Source organism: Leptonychotes weddellii, chromosome 13, assembly GCF_054177405.1.
Source record: "Leptonychotes weddellii isolate Sample4059 chromosome 13, ASM5417740v2, whole genome shotgun sequence".
NCBI classification, from domain to species: Eukaryota; Metazoa; Chordata; class Mammalia; order Carnivora; family Phocidae; genus Leptonychotes; species Leptonychotes weddellii.
This window is the reverse complement of record NC_138381.1, coordinates 49,493,203-49,507,570: the sequence shown is the minus strand read 5'-3', so window position 1 is coordinate 49,507,570 and position 14,368 is coordinate 49,493,203. Positions and strand designations below refer to the sequence as shown.

General features: G+C 38.3%; 1 long non-coding RNA gene and 1 other non-coding gene across 2 annotated transcripts in view; both read right to left on the bottom strand.

The window, feature by feature from the left end:
• Positions 1-899: 899 nt before the first annotated feature.
• LOC115942681 (U6 spliceosomal RNA) lies at positions 900-1,006 on the bottom strand. Its single transcript, XR_004077282.2, has one exon. It is a non-coding gene; the product is annotated as a U6 spliceosomal RNA (small nuclear RNA).
• A 10,504-nt stretch (positions 1,007-11,510) lies between these two features.
• LOC145716698 (uncharacterized) overlaps positions 11,511-14,368 on the bottom strand; it is a 16,827-nt gene continuing 13,969 nt past the window's right edge. The window contains exon 2 of the long non-coding RNA XR_014139497.1: positions 11,511-11,728. This is a non-coding gene — a long non-coding RNA (uncharacterized LOC145716698). The remainder of the gene's footprint in view (positions 11,729-14,368) is intronic.

Here is a 14,368-nt window from a genome sequence, read left to right as displayed (position 1 = left end):
GGACATTTGTACTATTTCTACCTTTTGGCTATTGTGAATAGTACTGCTTTGAACCTGTGTGTATGTTTACTTGTTTGAGTACCTATTTTCAATTCTTTTGCATATTATTGCTAGGTCCATGGTAAATCTCTGTTTGACTTTTTGAGGAAATGCCAAACAATTTTCCACAGTGGTTGAACCATTTTACACTCCCATCAGCAATGTACAAGGGTTCTTTCTCCATACCTTCACCAACACTTGTTATTTTCATTAAGAATAAAGTACAGTTATCCTAGTGAGTACATATTCAAGTGGTACATGATTGTGATTTTGATTTGCATTTACCTAATGACTAATGATATTGAGCATCTTCTCATGTATGTGAATATTGGCAATTTATATATTTCCTTGGAGAGATCATTCATATTCTATTCAGATTCTATTCAGATCTTTGCCCATTTTTCAATTGACTTTTTGTTGTTGAGTTGTAAGAATTCTTCATCTATTGAAGATACTAGGCTTTTTGTCAGATATATGATTTGCAAATATTTTTTCCCATTCTGTAGGTTGTTTATTCACTTTCTTGCTAATGTCCTTTGATGCACAAAAGTTTTTAATTTTGATGACCCCTGTGATGTAGGAGTCCAACTTCATTTTTGTGTGTGTATATATCCAGTTGTCTCAGCATCATTTGTTGAAGAGATTATTCTTTTCATATTGAATCGTGTTCGCATGCTTGTAGAAAATCAGTTGGCCATAAATGTATAAGTTTAATTCTGGACTCCCAATATTATTCTATTGATCTATATGTCTGTTAGTATGCCAGTATCACACTATTTTGATTACTGTAGCTTTGTAGTAACTTTTGAAATCAATTTGTGTGAGTTCTTCAACTCTATTCTTCTTTTTACTTATTTTATTTTAATATGGAACACTTCATGAGTTTGCGAGTCATCCTTGCACAGGGGCCATGTTAATCTTCTCTGTATCATTCCAATTTTAGTATATGTGCTGCCGAAGCAAGCACTATATTTCTTTTTAAATGCTGTTTTGGCTATTTGTGGCCTCTTAAAACTCCATGTAAATTTGATTATTGGCTTTTTTATTTCTTCATAAGTGGCCATTGGAATTTTGATACAGAGTGCATTGAATATGTAGATTGCTTTGGGTCATCATCTTAAAAATATTAACTATTCCAGCCCAGAACAAGGGGTAGCTTTCCATTTATTTAGATTTTTTCCACTTCTTTTAGCAGTTTTTAGTGTACTGCAGGCTTGATTAAACTTATTTCTAGGTATTTTAAAGTTTTGGATGTGATTGTAAATGGAATTTTTTTCTTAATTTTCTTTTTGGGTTATTCATTGCTGGTGTGTAGAAATAAAACTGATTCTTGTATCCTTCAACTTTGTGAAATCAATTGCTAATTGATAAGTTGTAATAGTCTTTCTGTGGATTCTTTAGAGTTTCTATATATAGGATCATGGCATCTGTAAATACAGATAGTTTTACTTTTCAATTTGTATGCTTTTATTTCTTTATCTTACCTATTTCTCTGTCTAGAACTTCCAGTATAATGCTGAAGAAGTGGTGAAAGCAGGCATCCTTACTTTCCCTGATTTTTGGGTGAAAACTTTAGTCTTTCACTATTAAATATGATGATCGTTGTGGGTTTTCCGTATGTGTCCTTTATCAGCTTAAGGAAGTTTCCTTGTTTTCCTAGTGTATTAAGTGTTTTTTTTATAATCATTAAAAAGTGTTGGATTTTGTCATATGCCTTTTCTGCATCAACTGAGATGATCATGTGTTTTTTTCCCCTTCATATAGCATTGCTTTTCACATACTGAATCACTCATGCATTCCCGAGATACATCGCACTTGGTCATGATATATAATTCTTTTAATATGCTGCTGGACTTTGATAGTATTTTTTTTCTGAGGATTTTTTAATGTATATTCATAGGGAACATTTCTTGAAGTGTCTTCGGTAATAGGGTAAAATTGGCCTCATAGAATAAATTAGGGAATGTTCCCTTCTGCTTTTTATTGGAAGAGTTTGAGGAGTATTGGTTTTAATTCTTTTTAAATGTTTGGTAGAATTCACAAGTGAAGCCATTTGGTCCTGGACTTTTCCGTGTCAGGAGGTTTTTCTTTCTTTTCTTTCTTCTTTTTTTTTTTTTTAATCACTGATTTAATCTCTTTACTTGTTAAAGGTCTATTCAGATTTTCTATTCCTCTTGAGTCAGTTTTGGTAATTGTATGTTTCTAGGACTTTGTTCATTCATCTAGATTATCTAGTTTATTGGTGGACAATTATTTATAGTATTCTTTTTATTTTTTTAAATTTCTGTAGAATTGGTTGTAATGTCTCTATTTTCATTTCTGATTCTAGCTATTTGCATCTTCTCCTTTTTCTTTCTTTCTCAGTCTAGCTAAAGTTTGTCAATTTGGTTGATTTTTTCCCCCTAGGAACAAATATTTTGTTTTATTGATTCTCTTGTTCTATTTGTGATTTCATTTATCTCTCCTTTAATCTTCATTATTTCTTTCCCTCTGTTAGTTTTGGGTTTAATTTGCTCTTTTTTTTTCTATTTTCTTAAAGTGTGTTATGGACTGAATTGTGTCCCCCCCAATTCATATGTTGAAGCCCTAACCCCTCAATGTGGCTGTATTTGAAGCTAAGGCATTTAATGGGAGGTAATTAAGGTTAAATGAGATCATAAATTTTGTTCTGTTTCTCTGGAGCACCCTGACTAATATATCGTGGATATATTCTTACAGAAAAGTATCTTTCAAGTGCTTCCTACCAAAAAACATTCCTCATAACAAATGAGAACAAGGACAATAATTTCTTTTTTGTGTAGTTCTACCACCTTCTCAATATGTTTTAAAAGGCTTAAGAGAAAGTACATTGAATGACACTGCATGACTACTTTGGACAGGGATAATGTTTGAATAGAGGATGTTAAATTTATTAAAAGGGGTGTGTGAGAAAATTGCCATTTTCAGGACTAGCAAGTTCAAAATCTGTAGGGCAAGCTGGTGGGCTGAAGATTCAGGTATGAGCTGATGGTGTAGTTGTGAGTCTAAAGGCTGAAAGCTCTGGCAGAATTTCTATGTTGTAGTCTGGAGGCAGAATTCTTTCTTTGGCAAACTTTGGCTTTTGCTCTTAAGATCTTCAACCAATTGAATGAGGCCTACCCATGTAATGGAGGGTAATCTGCTCACCTTAAAGTCAGCTGATTTTAAATGTCAACCACATCAAAAAATACCTTCACAGCAACAGTAAACTAGTGTTTGACTAAATAACAGTCACCATAGTTTTGCCAAGTTGACACACATAGAATCATCTGTGTAGAAATTTGATCATTTTAGTGGCACTTGGGTGGCTCAGTCAGTTAAGTGTCTGACTCTTGATCTCATCTCAGGTCTTGATCTCAGGGTCATGAGTTCAAGGCCAACATTGGGCTCCACACTGGACATGGAGCCTACTTTAAAAAAAAAAAGAAATTTGGTCTTTTTAGAATAATATTTGAAGATATTAGAAGAGATGGTCTAAACAAAAGTGAGACTTTCTGAGAACTCATCTGAATGTTGGTTTTATTTGACTTGTACTTCTATTAGAAGACAAGTTAAGGGGTGCCTGGGTGGCTCAGTTGATCAATTGTCTGACTTCGGCTCGGGTCATAGTCTCAGGGTCCTGGGGTCAAGCCCCACATTTGGCTCTGCACTCCTCGCTCAGTGGGGAGTCTGCTTGTCCCTCTCCCTCTCCTTATGCTTGTGCTCTCTCTGTCTCTCTCTATATATAAATAAAAAATCTTAAAAAAAAGAAGACAAGTTAAATCAGAAATATTTCAAAATAGCCACTTCATTTAGGCAAGTAAATGCATAACCCCTATCTGGTGAGGAGTTAATCAAAATATATTTGAAACTACTGAAAGCCATTATGACAAAGGCCACTGCAACTATCAAATAAATGGTTGTTTCTGCTGTCTAGGATGCACCCTTCATCACTTGCTCACTCTCTTTGGGGGATCATTGACAGTGACTCAGACTGTGAGTCAGGAAGCAAGATGTCCCCTGATGTCACATTAAAAAGACTTGTGAGACTTACAAACTGCAGGGGCTGGATGAATGGACAACCCCCTATAGCACTGAAACAGCATTTTTAAATGGGTATATTTTTCTTACAGATATCCTTGGGAGACAGTTATTCTGCTTCCTGGGATGGGCTTTGTTTTGACATGAGTCCTGTACTAAGGTAACAGTCCCCTTTGATCATTTGTCAGCATCTCTGGAGCCTCAGCTACATCCAACCTTATGGATTTGTTAGGGGCATCAAATGAATAACACATGCGAAAGCATTTTGAAAGGGATCAAACATTAGAAAGTTGATGACACAGTATAGACAAGGTCTGAGGACCAAAGAGATTATAAGATGTGTCAGAATTCATCAGGGGCCACTTGTTGGTTTCAAAGCTTTTACAATATTTAAATGAATTTTGGCATTTTGGCGGGAGGGATGGTTTTATTGAATTTTAGAGCTTACGGTGTGGGAAGGAAGCAGAGCATTAAGGAATTCACTGAATTCAATCTTTTAATAGCAGAGGCAGTAATATGGCTTATATGACTATCAGTTTAACAAGGGTAAGTCATTCTTAGAAAGACAGTGTTCTAAGAGCAACTCTTTGGTTTATTGTATAAAGTAATAATCATAAAAATTTTTTTGAGAAGGTGTTCTTTTTTGATTCCTCTTTTTCCCCCCTGCATTCCTGTACATTCAGATATTCCCCATCCTACACCTTCATCTTTTCTGCCCCTATGCCCTTTCTGTTACATCAATTAGGACCAAGGTTTCAGTCACTTGCAGCCCAGAATTTTAAATCTTTGCTTCTTGCTCTCTTCTGATCTTAAACTACTATTTCCAGATGCTTGGAAGTGTCAAAAGAACCTCAAACTAAATATGACCTAAATTAAACTCTACCACTGCATCAGCTTCTGCTCCTGAATCTCTATTTTGGCATCACCATTGTATTAGTTAAGTTAACCCTAGCTTCTGGGTAAATCCCCAGATCTTAGTGGCTTAACACAATATGTTTATTTCTTACTGATGTAAAGCCCCAATCAATGGATAAAGGGATGTGAGCTCTTCTTTCAGGAATCCAGGCTAACAGAAGCTCTTCTTTTTATCATCCTCACACTGACATATAGCTGATAGGAGAAGAGAATGGAAAAAAGACCAGGAGAGATTTTTATTAAGACTGAAAGTGATGCTCATCATCTCCACTCACTCCTTTGACCAAAATTCAGTCACACCTAGCTGTAAGGGAGGCTGAGATATGTAATCTGGTTGTGTGTTCAAAAGTAAGAAGAAATACGCTTAATGGGAATTTAAGAGTATTTTCCATAACTCCTCTTCCAATTCAAATGAAAAAACCTTCTCATCTTTGAGTTTCCCTCTCTTTGTAGCCATCAAATTCAATAGTAAATTCTATCCCACATATCCTGCCACTATCCTATTGTGGACCTTGATCATTTCTTCCTCAGACTTTGGGATAGTTCTCAAAACAACACTCTTGATTGTGATCACTATAATTCATCCTTCATGTTGCCAATGTTGTCTTTCTATAATACCAAACTAATGATGTCACCCTAATGCTTAAACATGCTTCAGGAAGCTCAGGAGAAAATAAAAACTCCCGATAAGGAGATACCTGATAAGGTATCATTTCTGGTTCCATGTCTCATCCTCTGAGTGGTAAGCATTTACTTTGTCTTTCTCTGTGGTCCCTACTCCCTAGAAGAAGAACTAGTGGTACTACATACTTACAGAATAACAGCACATTCTCACCAGATTTTAAGGTTCACAAGGGCTTGTTATCTGCTATACTTCTAGAGCCAACAAATCTTGGCACTTAATAAGCACTCAGTAACCCTTGAATGAATTGATTTTAGTTTTTTGTGTACATATGTTTGCCATATTAGATTTATAGAACTTAAAAATGAAAAATGAAGATTATTCCTGTTAATTTCTGAGCCTTTTATGGCTGGCACATGGTACATACTAAATAAATTGTTACTGAATTGAGTAAAACAGGTTGTAGGACACATGAGATAAAGTTAATGAGGACAGTTGGCTTAAGATGATAGTACGATGGCTGTGAAGAAAGAAAGCATTAGACACATACATGCAATAATGCTATTATTTATTTATGAAAAAATATTTATGATTGCCAGTTATGTGTCAGAATTGTCCTAGGTGCTAGGGATACAACAATGAATAAAAGCAGATACAACTGTTGCTATTCTGGAGCTCATGCTCTATGACTGAAGAAAACCGGGGCAAGCATACTGAAAGAAAATTAGCATTGAGAAAGCACACGACAAGGGACCCAACTTACCCTGTGGAGTCAGAGAAGTGATCCTTGAAGAAAAGGAATTTAAGGTGAGATCTGAAGTACATGAAGGTATTAACCAGGTGGAAGGGAGGGAAGGGGGGACTTTCACAAAGGTAATAGGCCAACTCTCTGTTAGACTAAGTATGGTATGTTTGAAGATCCAAAAAATCCCAGCATGTCTAGAACACAGAGAGTGAGGGGGAGAGCAGTACAAGGTAGGGCTGGAGAAAAAGGCAGGGACTAGACAGTGGGCCATGTTGCAAATTTTGGCTTTCATCCTAAGAGCAATAGAAAGCCATTGAAGTTTTAATTAATGGGGGACATAATTCCTTATTTGTTTTGAAAAGATGACTCTGATTATAGCTGGGATCAGAGCAGTTGTGGGGAGACCAGTTAAAAGGCTATTGCAATTGTCTTAGAAAGGGATGAAGGTAGCTTGGATTGGGAGAGTAGCAAGAAAGAGGAGAGAAATGGACAGCTTTGGGAGTTCTATCAAGGGTCACATAGACAAGATGTAGTGATGTATTGCATGCAGTGGAGGAACACCCTTGCAGTTTCATTTACTAAGTTAGGGAATATTGGAAGAGGATAACAGTTTCATCTGGGACATGTGGAGCCTGCCATTACCAATAACTATAATAATCCTTACTCCCAGTTTCAACCACCCTCTTACACCAGTTCTTATGTTTCCCCTTCACTCTTTCAAATTCCCCTACTCCAGTGTTGCTTTTCTTGCCAGAACCTATAATCCATTGATCGCTCACCATTTCACTGCTTCTCACTCTTTTTGTGATCTCATTGACCACTTTATTCAATTTATATTCCTTCCATAACATCATTATAATCACTCTTTCACTTACATACATGCTGAATTCCCTTGACTTTCTCTTGTTGCATTCTATCTTCTTGGAAAAACCACAACCCTACTTACATTCAATTCTCCATCTGCTCCTCACCTACCCTCGTGCTAGAGAAAAACTAAAAAATCATGCTGAATGGGCTCAATGTATGTGATGTGGCCATCATGCTGCCTGGAAATCATACTGGCTTTTATTAAGTACTCAATCTCCAGCTCTCCTTGACTGTTTCACACTGGCCACCCCTCAATTCTTTCCTCCACAGTCCTCACTCTAAGCTGAGGAGCTTGCGCCCAATGCACTGAGAAACAAAAGCAATCAGAAGAGAACTTCCACAAACTCCCACCACTATATATACCCACCTGCAGGTGTCTGTATCCATTTATATTCTGTATCCATTTATTTTCTCTTATAGATGAATTATACTTAACCCTGGCATAGGCTAATTTCCTCACTTGTCCCATTTTCTCTTAGGATGGGACCACTCAAGGGCAAGGGCAATACTCTGCAAACTCTCTTTCCTCTTCCCTGCATCATCATTCTCTCCTCCACCAAAATCGTCTCTTGACCTCACTTTTCCCTCTAGCTAATGTCCTTTTCCTTTCCTTCTCTTAACAGTGAAATTCCTCAAGAGAGTTGTTTGTATTCACTTTCTCTATTTTATCTCCTCCAGCTCTCTCTTGAACCACTCAATCAGACTTTTGTACTTGCTACTTTACTTATCCTGAATGTATCAAGGTCACTGTGACCTCCATGTCATTTTTCAATCCTCATCTTATTTGATATATTGGAAGCATTTAGTATAGGTGATCACTCTGTCCACCTTAAAACTCTTTCTCTTGGTTTTCAAGTATCATACTCTCTTGGTTTTACACCCATCTCCCTGGATGCTCCTCTCAGTCTCCTATGCTGGTTCCTCCTCACCTCCCTGAGTTCTAAATATTGAGAGACTATATCTCATTTCTTGGACCTCTTTTCTCTTTTCTTCTTTAGTGATCTCACCCAGGCTCATGGATTTAAATAGCATATACAAAACTGAAGACCCCCCAGTTTTTATCTCCAGCCTAGATATCTCCTTGAACTCTAGACTTGTATATCCATCAGCCTACTGGACAGCTCCTCTTGGATGTCTAATATGTGTCTCAAATTTAACATGTCCTGAAATGAGTTTCTGTTCCTCATTTCTGAACCTGCTCCTTCTGAAATCATCTCCAACTAAGTAAATGGAAGCTTCATTTTTCCATTTGCCCCAGCCAAAAACCTGGCAATTATCCTTGACTTCTCTCTTTCTTCTCAAACCCTATATCCAATCCATCAGCAAATTCTGTTGGCTCCATCTTCAAAATATATACAGAATCTGACCGCTTTTAACCACTTTATCTCCTAATGCTCTTGTCCAAAGCAGCTGGATTATTGCAGTAGCCTCCTAACTAGACTCCCCACTTCTGCCTTTATTCCTCATCTAGTCTGCTCTCATCCCTGCCTGCAGCCAGAGTGGTACTTTTAAAATATAAGTCAGATCATATTATTTTCTCTGCTCAAACCCCTCCAATAGCTTCTCATTTAGTGTAAGAGTTAAATTCTTTACCATTGCCTACAAGGCCCTATATAATATAAACTTGTTAACATTCTGATTTTATCTCCCTGCTTTCTCCTTTATTCACCCAGCCTCATATATGTGGCCTGATTGCTATTTCTTGAAGACATTATGCCTATTGCCACTTACAGGATGTTGCACATTTTGTTCTCTTTACGCATGTGTCCACTTTCATTACTTTCCCAAACTTTTCAGAAAAGTCTTTTTTTCAAATGTCACCTTCTTAGTGAAGCTTTACCTGATCACACTATTTAAAATTTCCAACTTCCTCCCAACACTCCCTATATCCTTCTCCAACTTAATTTTTCTCCATAGCCTTCATCATGGTAAAAAATAGGTATTTTTTTAAAAAGAATTTTTATTTGTTTATTTGACAGACAGAGACAGAGCACAAGAAGGCAGAGTAGCAGGTAGAGGGAGAGGGAGAAGCAGGCTCCCCGCTGAGCAAGGAGCCCGATGTGGGGCTCGATCCCAGGACCCTGGGATCATGACCTGGGCCGAAGGCAGTTGCTAACCAACTGAACCACCCAGGCGCCCCCCCTTTTAAATAGGTATTTTTATATATTTGTGCTTTTATTCATCTCCCCTCAACTAGAATGTAAACTCTATGACAACAGGAGCTTTGTCTGTTTTGTTCTTTAATATATCATCAGTTCCTAGAATAGTGCTTGACCTACAATAGATACTAAGTATTTGTTAAAAGAATGAATTGATGAATTCAAGTGCACATAGTGAGTAGGCAATTTGTGAGTCTGTAGCTTGGGAAGAGGTCTTCAATGGGGAAATAAACTCGGGCCTCATTGGCATATATGTGGAGTGACTACATATCCAAGTTGGCTCCGAACAGTCTAGGCAACACTGCTAATAATACCCTTCCTCTACTTTTAAAAATGGACTATTTTGAATGATAAATTATATAGTTCTCCTAAAAATAGGCTATTTATAGAAATATAGAAAGCCTACAAAGTGAAAACAGAAGAGGACCTAGGAAGAGCCCTTAGGTTCTCTAACTTTGAAAGACTCATAGTGGAAGAAGAGCCTGAAAATAAGATTGGGAAGGAGAAGTCTGATAAAAAGGAGAAAAACCAGAAGAATGCACAAAAGCTAAGAGAAAAAAGCAGTTTAAAAGGGAGGAGGGCTGTCAATAGAGTCAAATCTATTGAGAAATCAAATAATATAAGGACTGTAAAAATATCTGTTAGGTCTTGGGAGTCAATGACAATCTCAGTAATAGACCTTTCGGTAGAGTTACTAGGGAAGAACCAGACCAATGAAATGGTGGGAAGAAAAATGAGGAAACAAAGAGAGCAAGTTATAGAAAACTCACGTATTTTGGTTGTGAATATGAGAATGAATGGGCAAATTCTGGATTGCCCAGTTAGCAGATATGCCTCAGGCAAAACTCCTAGCAAAGCAGGAACACCAAAATAAGACAAATTTGGAGAGAATTTAGTACATGACCTTTTGAAAACAAGGAATAAAAGGAGTTTTAATAAAAAACTCATAATTGTATTGGCTTAGTGAGTTATTTTAATGTTTGCATTACATATGGAAAAGAGTACGTCAATACTTAGGTCCTCAGAACAGCGTAATCCGAATATGGTTATAGGTGCCAGTGGGTGCGACATCAAGAAATACTGTTTTCTATTTTTGTTTGGAAGAGATTTGAGCTGGTTGAAATGTGATAGAAAAGATCCAGATGAGAGGGACCAGCAGAATACACTGCTGGAGAGGGAAGAGAAAATCAGTGGTGGAGTTTTGTCTGAGAAGGTGGGAGAGGATTGAATCTGCAGACAGACGGAAGGAGTGGCTTTGGTAGGTTGAGGAATACCTCTCTACTGTTAACTGCAAGGATGAAGGAAAGGCTGGGCACATATATAGCTCTGTTTGTAGAGGTGGATAGGAAAGGAGAGAACATTGCTATCTGAGGTCTTCAGTTTCTCTGAGAAGGAGGCAAGACCATCTGGGAATGAGGGAGGTGTCTGGGGCTTAAAGCAGTTCAAAGAGTGAGAAAGTCACAGACTAAGGAAACAATGTTAAAGACTCTTTTGAGGTTGGTGATCATGAATCATCAGTGAACATTTCTTCAGTTACCTAGGTAATTACGGGAAATAATAGACTTTTTCTTTGATCAAACAAAGATCACTAAAGGAAGAACAGTTAAGAGATAGCATTATTGTAAGTGACCAAATAGCCACTTCTTTTTTTGCTATATAATGAGTCAACATATGCATGTAGGTAAGTAGGGACAGTTTGGAGAAAAACTCTCAGGAAGATACTTAGTCTGTTTCATTTTATTTCTCCTTCAGGAATGAATAAGATGGAGGAGTCTAAGGTTCTCACTGGACTGGGTGGGAGTCAAGACAGCCGACTCACAGTTGTGGCTTTGCTGCTGGCTAGGTTCTCTCTCTGGGTGTCAGTTTTCTCATCAAAATGCTGCGAACAGATGATCTTATTTTCTTTCTACTTCTAAAATCTCTGAGTAGATTTGGCTTCCAACTGACAGGCAGGGAAGTAAATCATGGACTTCTTTTGGAGTTGGAAGTGTTCTTACAGATCACCTGAGTCTGAATTTGTGTTCCATGATAATGGCTTTCAAGGGGGCGTCTGATGAACTTAAACCTTCTTGATGGCCAGAGTTTTGAATCAATTAGGAGATAAGGCAAAGGAAGCAGGCAGACATAAATTAAAACATTGTCTTTATTACTGGTAAATCTGATATTAGAAAATGTGGCTTAGAGCTATATAGATGTGGGCTTTAAAATACTGAATTCTAGAATGAGGCAGACTTACCCACCAGAGTCATAGGCACAGAAAATTGCAGACCTTTTCATAGTGTCCCTGAGGATATTATCACAGAGAAACAGCGGAATACAGGCTTTCTGCAGGCAGTCAGCTCCCTAAAGGTAAGGAAAAAGGAAGGAGTAGAGCCATTGAGTATCAGGTTCTCTCCTGAATTTACCAATCACGTAAGTTACTCCTTCTCAGGGGAGAAATTCAGATGGGCCAAGAGAGACAGAGGCAGAGAAGGGCCAGGAGTATGAAACTTCATTGGCTTCTCAGTCTCCTCTGCTGATTTCTCCTCATCTTCCTGAATTCTAAATATTGGAGTGTTTCAGTGTTCACTCTTGAAAACTTTTACCTACCTATTCCCTTCCCACTTGGTCTCCCCTAGTCTCATAGCTCTGTATACTGATGATTCCCAAATTCATATCTCCGGACTGAAATACTTCTTTGAACTCCAGAACCTCATTGTCTTTAGGCCTTTGCTCAAATGTGCTTTTCTCCATGCAGCTTTTCCTGACTATCCTATATAAAACACCTAGAATTCTCTGCCCAGAACTGTTCATCCCTTTATACTACTTTATTTTTCTCCACAGCACTCACCACCCTCAGCTATCACATATGCTTAGTATTTTGTTTGCCTATTCTCCACAGGCAGTGACTATATAGTGTAAGTTTTATGAGAGCAGGGTCTAGAATGTGCCTGGCATATAGTTGTCAGTAAATATTTGTTGGTTGGATAAATGAGTGAATGAATGTTATGTTGCTTCTCCTACTGGGAAGGAAACTTCAAGAGTGGGGAGGAAACATCCCTTCTTCCAAAACAGTAGGATCCTGGATGCAGCCCAGTGACTGAAGTCCAATTTGATTGGACACTAGGGTGAGGAGAGAATAGGCCTAGGTGGGAATACATCTGAAAGCCAAATGTCCAGGAATGAGATCATATTTGAAGATCAGGTCATCCAAAGGGGCTGCCACTGGGACTAAGTCCAGATACAAGGCAACAAACCATCTAGAATTCTCTGTAGTCATCCTGTTCAAAGAACACCTGTTAAGACATTCTGGGAAGTTTCCCTTTCTCCTCCTTTTGTACTTGAAGGCAAAAAGAATAGTGGAGCTACCTATGTTCAGGTCCTCACCTAACTTTACAAATGGAATAAGTCATTCCTTCCCACAGTGATGCCTTTGCCTTTGGATACAGTGGATTATGTCACACTTTTTTGTGCTTATGCTGGTATCATTATTTCTTTAAAATGGTTTTCTTTCACTATAGGGTGAATTTCTTGAGGGCAGAGATTGTCTTATTCATATTAGTATTTCCAGGGCTTAGTATAGACATGCTCAGCTAATGTCATTGAATTGAATGAATTTTGGCAGGTTGTATAAAAGAGGGAGGAAATGAAGCTAGAGGGCAGGGGTAGCTCAATTCTGGACTCTATATGGAAATTCCCAAGAGCACATTAAACTTTCACTTTTAGTGATAACCACCTGGTTTAAAATTTAGTTTAATTGAAGTGTGAAGTTTTTAGGTGGATGATGGGCCTGGAAAAGAGATAAAATTAAAGTCTTATTTAGAAGAAAAGTAGTATCTCATATTTCTTTTGAAAGGATTATTATTATTTTTTAAAGATTTTATTTACTTATTTGAGAGACAGAGAGATAGCGAGAGAGAGCATGAGCAGGGAGGAGAGGGAGAAGCAGGGAGCCAGACATGGGGCTCAATCTCAGGACCCTGCGAGCATGACCTGAGCCGAAGGCAGACACTTAACTGACTGAGCCACCCAGGCACCCCTGAAAGGATTATTATTATTAATATTATTCCTTATTCTTTAACCTCAATAGTAGTTTTGGTAAACAGAGAATCTCCTTGGTTGAGAGTCAGGATATTTTTTAGCTATAGTAAGTCACTGTGATGGGAACTTGTTTTCTCAAGAGTTCTGGGGAAAAGAAAAGAACAAGTTCAGGAGAGGTATAATTGCGTAAGTTGAGGATAAAGGCTTTCAAAATCAGGTGGTACAGGAATAATGGGGTAGAGAAGCTGTTTCTTTCACACCATTCAGGGTTGACACTGTCTGGTTGGCAGTGGGCAGCTTGAACCTGAATTAAAGGACTATTCTGTACATCCTTCTGAATCCCACCTGTGTGATCAAGAGCAGCTCACAGAAAAGCTTCATCCTCAGTAATGGACTATGCCAGCCCAACTTCTGAAGCTAAAGGCAAGTTACAGATGAAATCCTACAATACCTCCACTTTAAGCACAGACCCCAATCTACTTGTGTACTTATGGCTTAGTTTGTCCCATTTCAGAACAGCGCAGTAAGCATCAAAAGGTGTCGAATGATTATAACAAAGTACTAGATGGCTTGTGTCAGGAAAATGTGCAAAGTAGGGATTTCTTATACAAATCTGAAGAACAAAGAGATCCCAGAGGTAAAAATGTCAGAAAATTTAGGAACTGCCCTCTCTTGGGCCGTCCTCCATCACTGCATTTCAGCTGACCAATCTGAGACTTTCAGCTATTCTGAGGTAAGGAAGCAAGCATTAGAAAGTTGAACTGTTACAAAGGCTGGATCCCAATAGTCCCAGAGACTGCTCCTGAGGTCTGACCTTGCTCTTCAAAGGGCAAGCCTCCTCTGACTAGCTGCCAACTCATTCCACAGTGTATGCTGCCACCTGCATCAAGACCTCAGAGCCCTTCTGGGAGAGAAAACTATTCCTAGGACTCAGGGCTGGGGGGGGGGGGGCGGGGCGCGGGG